This window comes from Triticum urartu, chromosome 1 (genome assembly GCF_003073215.2).
Source record: "Triticum urartu cultivar G1812 chromosome 1, Tu2.1, whole genome shotgun sequence".
In the NCBI taxonomy this organism is placed as follows: Eukaryota; Viridiplantae; Streptophyta; class Magnoliopsida; order Poales; family Poaceae; genus Triticum; species Triticum urartu.
Window position 1 is genome coordinate 55,010,210 of NC_053022.1, and position 15,013 is coordinate 55,025,222.

The following is a 15,013-nucleotide window of genomic DNA, read 5'->3' on the forward strand; positions in this document are numbered from 1 at the left end:
GCAATGAACAACTATGGCGCAAGATAAAGCACATCAGAAGTGACAATGGCACTGAATTCAAGAACACTGGCCTAGATACATATCTTGATACTTTAGGCATCACACATGAATTCTCAGCTCTGTACACGCCACAGCAGAATGGCGTCGTCGAACGCAAGAACAGAACACTTATTGAGATGGCCCGGACGATGCTTGATGAATACAAGACTCCAAGAAAATTCTGGCCTGAAGCCATTGATACTGCATGCCATATCATCAACCGTGTTTATCTTCACAAGCTTCTGAACAAGACATCCTATGAGCTCCTTACTGGCAAGAAGCCAAATGTCAGTTACTTCAGAGTATTTGGCGCCAGGTGCTGGATCAAGGATCCACATCACACTTCAAAATTTGCACCAAAAGCACATGAGGGTTTTATGCTTGGATATGGAAAGGATTCGCACTCCTACAGAGTCTTCAACCTTTTTCACTATAAAGTGGTTGAAACAGTGGATGTGCGGTTTGATGAGACGAACGGCTCACAAAGAGAGCACCTGCCAAATGTGCTAGATGAAGTTCCATCCAGTGAATCAATCAAACTTATGGGAACTGGAGAAATCATACCGTCTGAAGCTCAGCCTGAAGAGGAACTTATCATCTCCGCACCTGATCAACCTGAAGACAATGCTCAGCCTGAAGACAATCCTTCTAACGATGACAATGATCAGCAAGAGCAAAATCTTCGTCCTGTACATCCTCGTGTTGCAAATGAAGTACAGATTGAGAAATAATTGATAGCATCAATGCACCAGGTCCACTCACTCGTTCAAGGGCAACACAGCTAGCAAATTTCTGTGGGCACTTCGCATTCGTCTCAATATCTGAACCCAAGAAAGTTGAAGAAGCCTTCATGGAACCTGAATGGATTCAAGCTATGCAAGAAGAGCTTCAACAGTTTGAGCTGAATAATGTATGGGAACTGGTTAAGCGTCCTGATCCTCGCAAGCACAATATAATAGGCACCAAATGGATATATCGCAACAAGCAAGATGAGCATGGTCAAGTTGTCAGAAACAAAGCTCGTCTCGTTGCTCAAGGATACACTCAAGTTGAAGGGATTGACTTCGATGAAACATTTGCTCCTGTGGCTAGACTTGAAGCCATACGCATACTGCTGGCCTATGCAAATCATCATAACATTCTTCTATATCAAATGGATGTGAAGAGCGCTTTTCTCAATGGCAAGATTGAAGAAGAAGTGTATGTTGCACAACCGCCTGGCTTTGAAGATCCAAAACATCCTGACATGGTGTACAAGCTCAACAAGGCACTGTATGGCCTCAAACAAGCCCCTCGGGCTTGGTATGACACACTCAAAGACTTCCTGAAGAGCAAAGGCTTCAAACCTGGTTCCCTCGACCCCACTCTCTTCACGAAGACATATGATGGTGAACTGTTTGTGTGCCAAATATATGTGGATGACATTATCTTCGGCTGCACCAATCAGAAATACAGTGAAGAGTTTGGATATATGATGCAAGAGCAATATCAGATGTCCATGATGGGTGAGCTGAAGTTCTTCCTTGGTCTTCAAATACGTCAGCAACGCAACGGCATCTTCATATCTCAAGAGAAGTACCTCAAAGATTGCCTGAAGAAATTTGGGATGCAAGACTGCAAAGGCTTCACGACGCCAATGCCAGCCAAACATCATCTGGGTCCCGACGACAATGGTAAAGAGTTCGATCAAAAGGTATACCGCTCCATGATTGGTTCTTTACTTTATCTATGTGCATCTAGGCCAGATATTATGCTTAGTGTTTGCATGTGTGCTCGATTCCAAGCGGCACCAAAGGAATTCGCATCACTTAGCTGTGAAGCGAATTCTTCGATATTTGGCTCACACCCCAACTCTAGGATTATGGTATCCAAAGGGCTCAGAGTTTGATCTGGTTGGATTCTCGGATGCTGATTATGCTGGTGACAAGGTGGATCGCAAGTCTACATCAGGCACATGTCATTTTCTGGGACGATCACTTGTATGTTGGTCTTCAAAGAAGCAGAACTGTGTATCTCTCTCCACTGCTGAATCTGAATACATTGCTGCTGGATCTTGCTGCGCTCAGCTTCTGTGGATGAAGCAAACACTCAAAGACTATGGCATTCATCTGAAGCAAGTGCCACTCTACTGCGACAACGAAAGCGCCATCAAGATTGCCAACAACCCAGTTCAGCACTCGAAGACAAAGCACATTGAAATTCGTCATCACTTTCTCAGAGATCATGTTGTGAAGGAAGATTGATTGATATCATACATGTCAACACTGAAGAGCAATTGGCAGATATCTTCACCAAGCCCTTGGATGAGAAGAGATTTTGCAAGTTACGGTGTGAGCTAAATATCTTGGAATCCTCAAATGTCCTGTGATCAGGCACACATCCTAACACTTATGCATATTGATGACTTAGATGTGCAACACACGAAGTAAAGTATATCTTCAATCAATGAAGACATACATTCTAAGTGTGAATACATTAATGTGGAATTTGACTTCGGAGCACGATAATTGTGCGCCGTGTCTGGGTCTAATACTTCCTATACGGTGGGTAACGCCACCACCAAATTCTTCTGTTTGAAGTGTTTTACCCATGGCGTTACATTTGCTATGTCTTCACATTTTGTTTGTCTTCATTTCTCAACTTGTCTTCATGATTATCTTCACTATGTTGATTTGATTGTCTTTCTCAATATATATACTAGTGTTCTGTCCTCTACAGCATTCACTTATAGCTATGTCTTCTTGTTGAATCTTTTGAACTAAGTGAATGTGATCGGACCCTAACCTCTCTATGCTTTCTATCTCAAACTCTATCTCTCCAAATCATATGCATTCTATTGAAACTGTCGAATGTCTTCTCTGCGTCCTTGTCAGCAGAAGATACAGAGACAAACATTAAGTCCGTTTTCAATGCTAATTCCTTCACCTGAAACCCGGAGAAGTGGGAACGACCACCCGACAATCCAGGCGTGCGTGGGAACGTGGACAACTCCGAAGTATGTTGCATGTTGCCACGTGTCCTCAGATGTGAACCGCCAGGGGCACCTGCGTAATTGCGCTGTGCCGCACACTTCCTTATAAATACATGTCCCACGGTCAAGAAAACCTTCTTCCACCTCTCCACCTCGTCAAAACCCTAGCGCCACCGCTAGCTCTCGACGACGCCGGCGACGAAGCGCTTAGCTGCCGACTTCTCCGACGCCGTCCTCACGCCGGCCGCGGACATCGTCTCTCTCTGCTGCCGCCGTAGGTGTCCTCCGTCGCCAAGTTAGGGCACGGTGGATTGAACTGCTCGGTCTCCTACTCTTCCCATCTAGCAGTTCTTCGCGTGTAAATATAAACTCTATTTTTACCATCCTTTTTGATCCTCAAAGATTCATCCTGTTTACCAAAATGGTTTCTGCCTATACAATGTTAGATCTATCCTGTCTGCATCTCATACTGCCTAGTATATTCACTTAAGCTTCATATCTAGTTAGATTCCTCACTTGTACTTATTCGCTGGGATTCGTACAAATCTGGAACCAACTCTCAACATATAAGTGAATGTCTTCGCATGATGAGGTCAATGTCTTCTAAACTGATTTATCTTCAAAATCTTCTGAGAATGCATATGACCTCTTCCCCTTCCCTCGCACCTTAATGCTGTCACAGGTACATGTCCGTGGGAGAATCCCTTGGTTCTCATAGTCTGCATTCATTTGCAGAATTCTTACACACATCATAAATTCTCCCGAAGCCAGTTCCTGTTTGTCCAGCAAGCGAAAGCCTTTGAAGCCTTTGAACGTGTTGAAGCCATTCAGTTTGAAGTTCATGGCTGCAGAGAAATCAGTAAGGAAGGGTGGCAGACAGCGTCGTGGGGGAACGTCAAGAGATTTGCCTGATGACCTCTCAGAGCTTTACAAGACAGATCCTGAAGAGGATTACAATCAGCGCAAGACCCGAATCCAATGGATTCGAAGATATTGGGCAGAACAATGGTTCAAGTACCGGTTTGTGACCCAGGAATATGCTGAGAAAAATGCCATCAAGCGACCGGGGAGACATCCTATACAGAAATCTTCAACCCAGGTCCAGAGATGAAGCCATTGAACAAGGCTTCTATCCCTGCATGGTCCGTGGACCACAGCCTGCGGATGCCAGACCCATCGTCATTGCTATGGTGTCGTGACGACAATCTGTTCAAGCGCAACTTCCAGTTTGCCAAGAATTCGGCTAAGCAAAACAAGAAGTCATTGGGACTAGACTTCAACCCTGGTCCTTCTGCTCCCCGTGCCGATGGCACCCGCGAAGCTGAACCCAATCTTGTTGGGCCCTTCTACAACCTGGAAGGTCTCATCACTCATATCGTGGTTCAAGGGACAGCCGTGGATGAGCCTGCAGATGACGCTGAATCTGATGAAGCGCCTGCACCTGCACGCCGAAGCCAAAGAAACTGAAGCAGCCCTAAAGCTTCAAAGCCTGCCTCAGCACCAAAAATCTCACGGGCGAAGCCACTGGCTACTGCACCTCCTGAAGACAGTGTGCAGTCTGAAGATTTGTCACGCATCTCCAAGCCCTCGAGAGTCAAGATGCCTTTGCAACACACCAGCCAAGAACTGACTGCTGCTGCTATTCTGCGCAACGACCATTGATCTGTCCAGCGATGAAGATCTTGCAGATGACGCTCTTGAGCAACTGATCAAGAGCAAAGAAGAAGCAGAAATCTTCAATGATTTGCCTCTCTTTGACGTGGCAATCATCCACAACTTCATTGATGAGTGGTTTGACACGCCCAACCTCAGCTTTGAAGATCTGCAACTTCCAATTGGCCTCAGTGTCGCCTTCCATGGCGCCATTGCTTCAGAGCTAGCTCTAGCTCAGCGCATCGTTGAACTGAAGCAAAAGATCGACTTTGAGAAAGCTCAGTTCAAGAAGCACATGGCCAAGCTCAGCGTGCAAGATGTGAAAAACTTCAAGATTATGCTGCACGAGCTCAAGGAAGCCTTTCTCAAGAAAGCGTGAAGAAGCTCAAGGTTCTCGTGAGCGCATGAAGAGCCTGGCTGACAAGTGTGTGCAAGCCTACAATGAGGCTGAGAAGCGCAAGGCCTTGGTCGTCCTGGCATCGAATCCCAGGATGGCTGCAAAGAAGAAGAAGAAGCCAGCTGTGGCCGAACCCGAAGCACCAAGGCAGGAAGCACATCCCATTGTCTTCCCAGCCAGCATGATCGGCTCGAAGCCAAAGGTTAGGTCAACCGCTTCAGAACTGAAGAAGACGAGGAATGTTGAGGCTAAAGCGAGAAAGAGGAAACATCCTGAAGCCTCTGGTGCTGCTCCCTCCAAGAAGAAGCGCAAGACCAAGAAGGATCGGGCTGCTCCCACAGAGCCCCTAGTTTTTGAACTTATCTCCATGGTTTGCCCTGCAGCTGAACATCAAGAGCGCCAATTGATTGTCCATGAGCCTGCTTCCACAGAGGCTCATGAAGCTGAAGACATTCCAGCAGTTGATCCCACCGCTGCTGAAGACATTGGTCACCATGACAATGTTGAAGATGATGTAGTTCTTCCTCAGATCGAGCACCAACTGGTATCATCGCCTATGCTTACTCACAGCGAACTCATTAGCATTGGTCGTCCTCTGACGCCAATTGCTCAGGATGCATCATGGGCTGATCACCCACAACAACAAGTCACACCACCCCGGCAAGAAGAAGAAGATGACTTTGAGGCCCAGCCAACTCCATCTCCAAAGGCGTCGCCAGCTTACGCAGGCTTCGCAAAGGACCAAGGTCTCAAGTCCCTCTTTCGAGCGTTCCAGAAGGAGAAGTGCCCCACCAATCTGTTGCACGTCAAGTGTTTCCAGATGCCACTCCTACTGTGAATGTCTCCGAGTCTGAGGCTAAAGCTGCTGAAGACATTCCGGCTGCATCAGCCGACGACACACAAGAAGAAGAACGTGTCCCTACTCCCCCCATTACTGAAGAAGCTGTTCTCGAGGAGAACGTGTCTGTGCCCGACCCTCCAGCTCATCAAGTGGAGGTTGAGAATCTTGAGGCTGCCACCACCAACACAAATGAAGCCAATGACGTTGTCATGGCTGAAGCAAATGTGGAGCCTGCACCAACCATGTGCCAGAAGTCAGTGAAGCCAATGATGCTACTGCTCCTGTTCCTGCGCCTGCTGCTGGTCCTCAGTTTGACTATCACGTTGAGCACAGGCCTCAGGTACAGAAGCCAATGCCAAGGTTGCCCAGGTTTCCAGGTCCTGCATCAGCACCCGGATCCTTTAATGTCAACGGCTTCAAAGCAGACAACACCTTCTTCAATAGCGCCAAGAACCCCTACTCAAGGGAAAGAATATCTTCTGATCGGTTCTGGAGCTATCCGCAGCGAAGTTATTACTCATGCATTCTGTACAATCAAGGTCGCATTTTCCCTCATATGCGTCTTGACACTGAAGCCATAACTGGTCTGCCTTGCTTGGAAGAAGCTCTGGATTGCTTCAAAGAGTCTGGATTGTTGCCGTTCGTCACCGACCAAGAGCACTGGAACGAAGAATTGCTGCTCCAATTCTATGCCACTCTTCACATTCGTGGCTACAACAGAGATCCGAAGACTTGGGTCCTTGAGTGGATGACCGGCAATGTTCATCACGAAGCCAAAGCCTTTGATATCATTGAGCTCACTGGTCTGCCCACTCCTGGAGATCTTTATGAACCTGGTTGTCAGCTTCACAGTGCAGCTATGGAGAGCATCTTTCAGAAGCCTGAACCAAACATGAGTCAGATGCTTAGCATGATGAAGCCTTTGCCTCCAGATGCTGCATATCCTAAGGAGTTCTTTGTTGAAGACCTTGAGTATCTGCCACGCACTATCTATCACATTATAGGCGAACTCTCTGGCCCATCAAAGGACATTCTCCACATGCAAAGCTGGAAGGTGCAATGAAGACTTTGGTCTTTTATATTCTTCACGGCAAATGCTTCAATGCACAAGACTTCTTCATCCGCCAACTTGCTGCATCAGGATCTGATCTTTTTGGCTTGAAGTTTTACGCTCCATGGATAATGCGGCTGATCAAACTACACTCAGCTGTCTCATATCAGCCCTCTGCTCGCAATCATCGGATCTTTCTGCCTGACGTTGATATGTCCGTTGAAGCCATCTATCCAGAGCCTGCCAAGGAGCCTCTTAGTCTTCAGAATGCTGAGCATCAAAGTTTCTCTCAAAACATTGAAGGAGTTGAAGCAGTCACTCGTGTTTATCCTCTGGCTGGTACTACACGTGCACCTCATCGTGCCCTCACTGAAGCCACTGAAAGCACATTGCCCAACGGCCCAAGAAGCGATCTCGTGTTCTCAATGACCGAGAGCTTCTGGTTGCCCTTCATCAGAAACAGGATAAGGCATCATGACTGGCTGAAGCGCCAAATGCAAAGCCTCTTGGTGGACGTAAACAGGATTCGCAATCTTGCCACCAAGAATGCCTTTGTTGCCCATGAACACCTGTCGGCGTACATGGAAAGGGCTGACGCTTATGTGCTCTGAGATGATCTTCAAGAGGATGGCTTCTCTGAACGCTTCAAGTTTGACTCCACACCTCCAAGAAGGACTGTGCTGTGACGAACTCCGATCTCATTGAAGACTCTGAGTTCTCTTCCTCCGCGGCAACTGTGAATGCCAGAGTGATCGATGACGAAGACGATGCTACTTCACCGCCTACTTCTGCACGCATCGACACTGCCCCGAGTTCGTCTGCACCGCCACAACACCGACGACCTTGCTGCTTCACCTACTCCTCATGGGAACGAGTAGATGCTCTATGTCTTCAAACCTTTTTGGTCCTTACTGACAAAAGGGGGAGAAGCATATGAGTTTGATAGTCTTCAAGCGGGTCCATATGGGCGGTTGCTTTATTATTTTGCCTAGTGTTTACAACTCTCGTTTGATACATTTGGTTCTTTGAGTTGTAACACTTAAACTCGATGGTCGTCTGCTACTTATTTGCTACTTCTGTGATGCGATGATAAATTCCGCATGTGCGACGATAAATTCCGCACTTAGATCATCTTTGCAGACGTCCATTTTCCATTATGCATGTCATTATCTTCATATACTTTCATGCATGATTGTCATCATAAGTTGAAGAGGATCTCCACAAGTACAACCTGCCATGTGCATTTGCATTCCAAAAGCAAATTACTTATATGCACATCTTCAGGGGGAGCCCTTGCAACTTATGAAGACAATTCCCTATCCTTTACAATTTCACATATTATATTCCCCGTTGAAAACTTCAACTAGTTTGTCATCAATCACCAAAAAGGGGGAGATTGTAAGTGCATCTAGTGCCACCCCTAGTTGGTTTTGGAGTATTGATGACAAACCTAGTTGAGGGACTAATGTGTTTGTGAGAATTGCAGGATAACACAGGTAGAAGTCCCTCATTGATTCGGTTTTCCTACCAGAGATGACCCCTAAAAATGTATGAAGACATTGAAGTCAAAGGTGGTATGTGAAGACATTCACATTGAAGACTATGACAAGAGAAGACACTGCGTGAAGACTATGGAGCACAAAGACTTAGCATTTTCGTCGTTCTGTGTTTTTCTTTGTTGAGTCATAGGAATCACCGTACTGTTAACTGGGGTCCAAGAGAACCAGTCAGAATGACTGAAGTGATGCTTAACCAAAATCCTATATCTTCGAGTGAAGACTATGAGAGCAAATCTTGTCGAGAGTTGGATAAGTCAGCTTTGCCTCTAGCTCAAGTAAAGTTCTCGTGTGTGTTTGAAATCTAACCATTGGAACACGTGTCAGTTCCTTAGTGACCCAGGGTCATTTCGGACAAATCAGGTCGGGTTGCCTAGTGGCTATAAATAGCCCACCCCCTACAACCATAAACGGTTGGCTGCTCAGAGTTAGAGTACGGCTTTTGTCGTTTGAGAGCAACCCACCTCGAAGCCTTTGAGAGAGAATTCCTTGCGAGGATAAAGCCCTAACCACCCAGAGCCAAAGAGTGTTAGGCATCACTTAAGTCTTCTTGTCTGTGTGATCTGAAGACTTATTACACTTGAGGACTGTGAATCCTCCAGCCGGTTAGGCGTCGCGTTCTGAGCATCCAAGAGTCATTGTGGATCGCGGTGAACGAAGTCTGTGAAGGTTTGGAAGTCTACTTGAAGACTTACCAGAGTGATTGGGCGAGGTCTGTGTGACCTTAGCTCAAGGGGAATACGGTGAGGACTAAGTGTCTGAGCTGCGTGCTCAGGACTAAGTGTCCGGGACTGAGTGTCCTCAGGTTTAAATACCTATCCGCCCTAACCAGACGTACAACTGTCACCGCAGTTGGAACTGGTCTACCAAACCTTTGTCTTCATCATGCACACTGGTTCTATCCTTCCCATCTCTTTATTTATAGTTGGCTCTTGTGAAGTCAGTGCCTATTTGCATTATCTATTTGTCTTCACTGTGTACCTGATCCTTACTGCCTAGCTGCTATTAGTCATTGGTTTCACTTCATTGAATACTTGACTGTGGTCTGCCTAGTGTAGTCTACGTTCCGCTGCATGGTAATAGGTTCATTTCTATCATTTGTCTTCGAAACTTCCATGTTTTGAAGACTTTCATAAAAATCGCCTATTCACCCCCCCTCTAGTCGATATAACGCACTTTCAGTCACCGCTGCTGATGTCAAGAAGTTCGTTCAACTCGATTCCACTGCCAAGAACATCATCTGTGGTCATCTGACCAAAGGGCAGTATGGCCGTGTGAGTGCTCTAGAAACATCGAAGCTAGTCTGGGACTGGCTCTCCAAGGTCAACGAAAGCGTCTCAACCCAGAGAGATCAAATGATCAGTGTCCTTCGCAACCTCTTCAACCGCTTCAAGAGAAACGACAATGAGAATGTTTAGCTCATGTTTGATCGCCTCACTGACATCACAAATGAGCTTCAAGCTCTCGACGCTACTGAGATCACCAAGCATGAAATCGTCAAGACACTCCTAAGATCACTTGACAACTCGTTTGACACCCTAGCAGTGATGATTAAAAAACGCCCTGACTTCAAGACACTCGATCCGTCTGATATACTTGAAAGGCTCAACACACATGAGTTTCAGCTTTTTAAGAAAAGAGATATCTACGGTCCCAACTATGGCCGAACTCGCGCCTTGAAGGCAAAAGATGTTTCCTCATCTGAAGAAGAATCTGACTGCAGGAAAGGAGCTTGCTATGCTTGTTAAGAAGTTCTAGAAATTCACCAAGAAGAAAGGCTTCAGAAAGTCTTCACGATCCAGCTCAAGGAATGATCAAGCTTCTACTCATGACTACAAGAAGAGAACATGCCACAAGTGCAAGAAACCTGGTCACTACATCTCTGAGTGTCCGTAGTGGGACAATGAGAATAATAATAAGAAGAAGAGCAAGAAATATGATTCTGACGACAAGAAGGAGAAATACTCAAAGCCTTCTTCCAAGTCTTCCTCAAAATCTTCATCACACAAGAAGAGATCATCTGGCAAGGCTCATGCATTTGTTGGCAAGGAAATGTATTCAGAGGAGGAGTCTGCTTTTGAGGAGGCGGAGGTGGAGTCTGAGGAGGATTCTGACTCTGGCGTTGCAAGTATGGCTATAGCCTACGTTGCCAAGTCCATCTTCAACACTGAAGACAATGACTTCGTCACCGACGCCGATGCTAATGACAAGGACAACTCCGCTCCCACCTATTGCTTCCTGGCATGCGATGCCAAGGTAAACTCACGCAATACTCACTATCAAACATCCAGTGAAGATGACTCTGATTGTGATTCCAAACCCAGCTACAAAACACTTGCTAAAATTGCAACTGAACAACAGAAAGCTATGGAACATATTCAAAAACTGTTAGACAAAAGCGATGACCTGTTGGACGCTGAAATGACTCGATCTCAGTCCTTAATTGAAGACATAAAAAATCTTCACGTTAAGTATGAGGAACTTGAAAGTCGTCATGAAACGCTCTCAACAACTCATGAAAAGCTTTCCTATGATTATCTTCAAAGGAAGCAAGAACTTGAGAAATTGAGAGCGGCTCATGAAGATCTTCAAAAGGAAAACGAGTCACTTCGCGAACAGATCAGTTCCGCTCAGGAAGGATTTGAACCACCATGTCTTAAATGCCTTGAGCGTGATAACGCTACTTCTGTTGCTGAATGTTCTACTGCTGCTACTGTTGCAATATCTTCAACTGTTGATGTGGTAACTAACCCCTCTGCTGAGGATGCCACTGCTATTGCTGATGAAAATGCTAGGTTGAAGACATTGCTTGAAACAGGGATGTACAAAAGTCTCAAAGGGCATCAGACACTATGTGATGTCCTCAAAAGGCAGATTCTAAACCGAAACCCTAGGAAAGAGGGTGTTGGGTTTGAAAGGAAAATGAATGTTGATGGCTCTTACTGAGCCTGAGCAGTACCCCAAAACCACATGGGTTGCTGCAAAGGAACCTTCAGTGGATCCATCCACCCTATCTGGCTTCACTTGTGCTAATCCTATTGTCATTGATGAATCCTTTGATGCAAACTATAAACTGTTTAAGAATCAGAATGGTGAAGTGTTTGCCAGGTATATTGGTACTAACTGCAGGAATGGGCCACCTATGAAGAAAGTCTGGGTGCCCAAAAGGTGTCTGGAGAATCTTCCTGTGAATGTCGTCATGACACCACAAGGGAAGAAGACAACCAGACCACAGGCTTCATATGGTCCAAAGGCTTCATACAGACAGAGGACTCACCTGAGTCACTAACACAAATGTTTTGCAGGGAAATCATACCCAGGCCTATGAATATGAGCGTGTTTCATCAACCGCCATGTTCATAAGACCAAGAACTACTCTGCTTATTCCTTATGAGTATTATTCACCTCCTGCAAAACTATTTGCTAGGGCTTCAAAGCCAAAGTTCTCAGATGCTGCACTTAGACTCATTGCTTCGAAGCCACCCTTGAAGATGTGGGTGGCTAAGAAAGCTTAACTCTCTTTTGCAGGGAAAGGTCTCCAGCCGAAAATCAAATGCGTCTGAAGCTATTGCTAGGGACCTAAAACATCTTGTAGGGCGCAAGATCAAATGCCCAAATGGTCTTATTATGTATTTTGTTCCTGAGTCGCTTGCTATTTGTCCTATCAGTCCTAACCTCGATCTAAGCTTTCATAATCCACTTGCTCGTCAAATGTTTATGCTTCACAATGCTCTTCGTGAAGCCTATCCCCCTAACTGCACTGTAGGGTATGACACCAGCTGCTTCAGAATGGATTATTGATAGTGGATGTACTAATCACATGACTGGCGAACGAAGTCTTCTCATGGACTCAACCTTACGTCCATCTGACAAAAGTCACATCACATTTGCTGATACTGTAAAAGCAAGGTATTGGGTCTAGGTAGAGTTGCAATCTCAAAGGATCAGCACATGGATAAAGTGATGCTTGTTGAATCCCTTGGTTTCAACTTAATGTCTATCTCAATGCTTTGCGATTTGAACATGATTGTGATATTTGGAAAATATCGTTGCCTTGTTCTAATGGAATCTGACAAGTCTCTAGTCTTTGAAGGGTATCGGAAAGATGATTTGTACATGGTAGATTTCTCAGCAGGACCACAGCTTGCCGTATGTCTTCTTGCAAAAGCTTCAGAGTGCTGGCTCTGGCATCGGAGGCTAGGGCATGCTGGCATGAGGAACTTGCATACTCTTGCAAAGAAGAAGCACGTCATAGGCATCGAGGGCATCAAGTTCAAGAAGGATCACTTATGCGGTGCCTGCGAAGCTGGAAAGATGACGAGGGCCAAGCATCCCTCGAAGACAATCATGACAACGACTCAACCCTTCGGGCCTTCGCACTACTCTACCCTTACTACTACTGCTTGTCTCTATGGCTTCGTCATTGTTGATGATTATTCAAGATATACATGGGTACATATAATCCTCTACAAGACTGAAGTGCAGGATGTCTTCAGACGCGCCAATCGAGCCATGAACAACTATGGCGTCAAGATCAAGCACATCAGAAGTGACAATGGCACTGAATTCAAGAACACCGGCCTTGACACTTATCTTGATACATTGGGCATCACTCATGAGTTCTCAGCTCCGTACACCGCAGCAGAATGGCATCGTGGAACGCAAGAACAGAACACTCATTGAGATGGCTCGGACGATGCTCGATGAATACAAGACACCAAGAAAGTTCTGGCCTGAAGCTATTGATACTGCATGCCATGTCATCAACCGTGTTTATCTTCACAAGCTTCTGAAGAAAACATCCTATGAACTCCTCACTGGTAAGAAGCCAAATGTCAGTTACTTCAGAGTATTTGGTGCTAGGTGCTGGATCAAGGATCCACATCACACTTCAAAATTTGCACCGAAAGCACATGAAGGTTTTATGCTTGGTTACGGAAAGGATTGCACTCCTACAGAGTCTTCAACCTCTTTCACTATAAAGTGGTTGAAACTGTGGATGTGCGGTTCGATGAGACTAACGGCTCGCAAAGAGAGCACCTGCCAAATGTGCTAGATGAAATTCCACCCAGTGAATCCATCAAGCTTATGGGAACTGGAGAGAATCATACCGTCTGAAGTACACGCCTGAAGAGGAACTTATCATCTCTGCACCAAATCAACCTGAAGACAATGCTCAGCCTGAAGACAATCCTTCAAAGATGACAATGATCAGCAAGAGCAAAATCTTCGTCCAGTTCATCCTCGTGTTGCAAATGAAGTACAGATTGAGAAGATAATTGATAGCATCAATGCACCTGGTCCACTCACTCGTTCAAGGGCAACACACTAGCAAATTTCTGTGGGCACTTTGCATTCGTCTCAATATCTGAACCCAAGAAAGTTGATGAAGCCTTCATGGAACCTGAATGGATTCAAGCTATGCAAGAAGAGCTTCAACAGTGAAGCTGAATAATGTATGGGAACTGGTCAAGCGTCCTGATCCTCGTAAACACAATATCATAGGCACTAAATGGATATATCGCAACAAGCAAGATGAGCATGGTCAAGTTGTCAGAAACAAGGCTCGTCTCGTTGCTCAAGGATACACTCAAGTTGAAGGAATTGACTTCGATGAAACATTTGCTCTGGCTAGGCTTGAAGCTATTCGCATACTGCTAGCCTATGCAAATCATCATAACATCCTTCTGTATCAAATGGATGTGAAGAGTGCCTTTCTCAATGGCAAGATTGAAGAAGAAGTGTATGTTGCACAACCGCCTGGTTTTGAAGATCCAAAACATCCTGACATGGTTTACAAGCTCAACAAGGCACTGTATGGCCTCAAACAAGCCCCTCGTGCTTGGTATGACACACTCAAAGACTTCCTGAAGAGCAAAGGCTTCAAACCTGGTTCCCTGGATCCCACACTCTTCACGAAGACATATGATGGTGAACTGTTTGTGTGCCAAATATATGTGGATGACATTATCTTCGGCTGCACTAATCAGAAATACAGTGATGAGTTTGGACACATGATGCAAGAGCAATATCAGATGTCCATGATGGGTGAGCTGAAGTTCTTCCTTGGTCTTCAAATACGGCAGCAACGCAACGGCATCTTCATATCTCAAGAGAAATACCTCAAAGATTGCCTGAAGAAGTTTGGAATGCAAGACTGCAAAGGTTATACGACGCCAATGCCAACCAAAAGTCATCTGGGTCCTGACGCCAATGGTAAAGAGTTCGATCAAAAGGTATACCTCCATGATTGGTTCTTTGCTTTATTTATGTGCATCTAGGCCAGATATCATGCTTAGTGTTTGCATGTGTGCCCGATTCCAAGCGGCACCAAAGGAATCACATCACTTAGCTGTGAAGCGAATTCTTCGATATTTGGCTTACACCCCAACACTAGGATTATGGTATCCAAAGGGCTCAGAGTTTGATCTAGTTGGATTCTCGGATGCTGATTATGCTGGTGACAAGGTGGATCGCAAGTCTACATCAGGCACATGTCAATGAA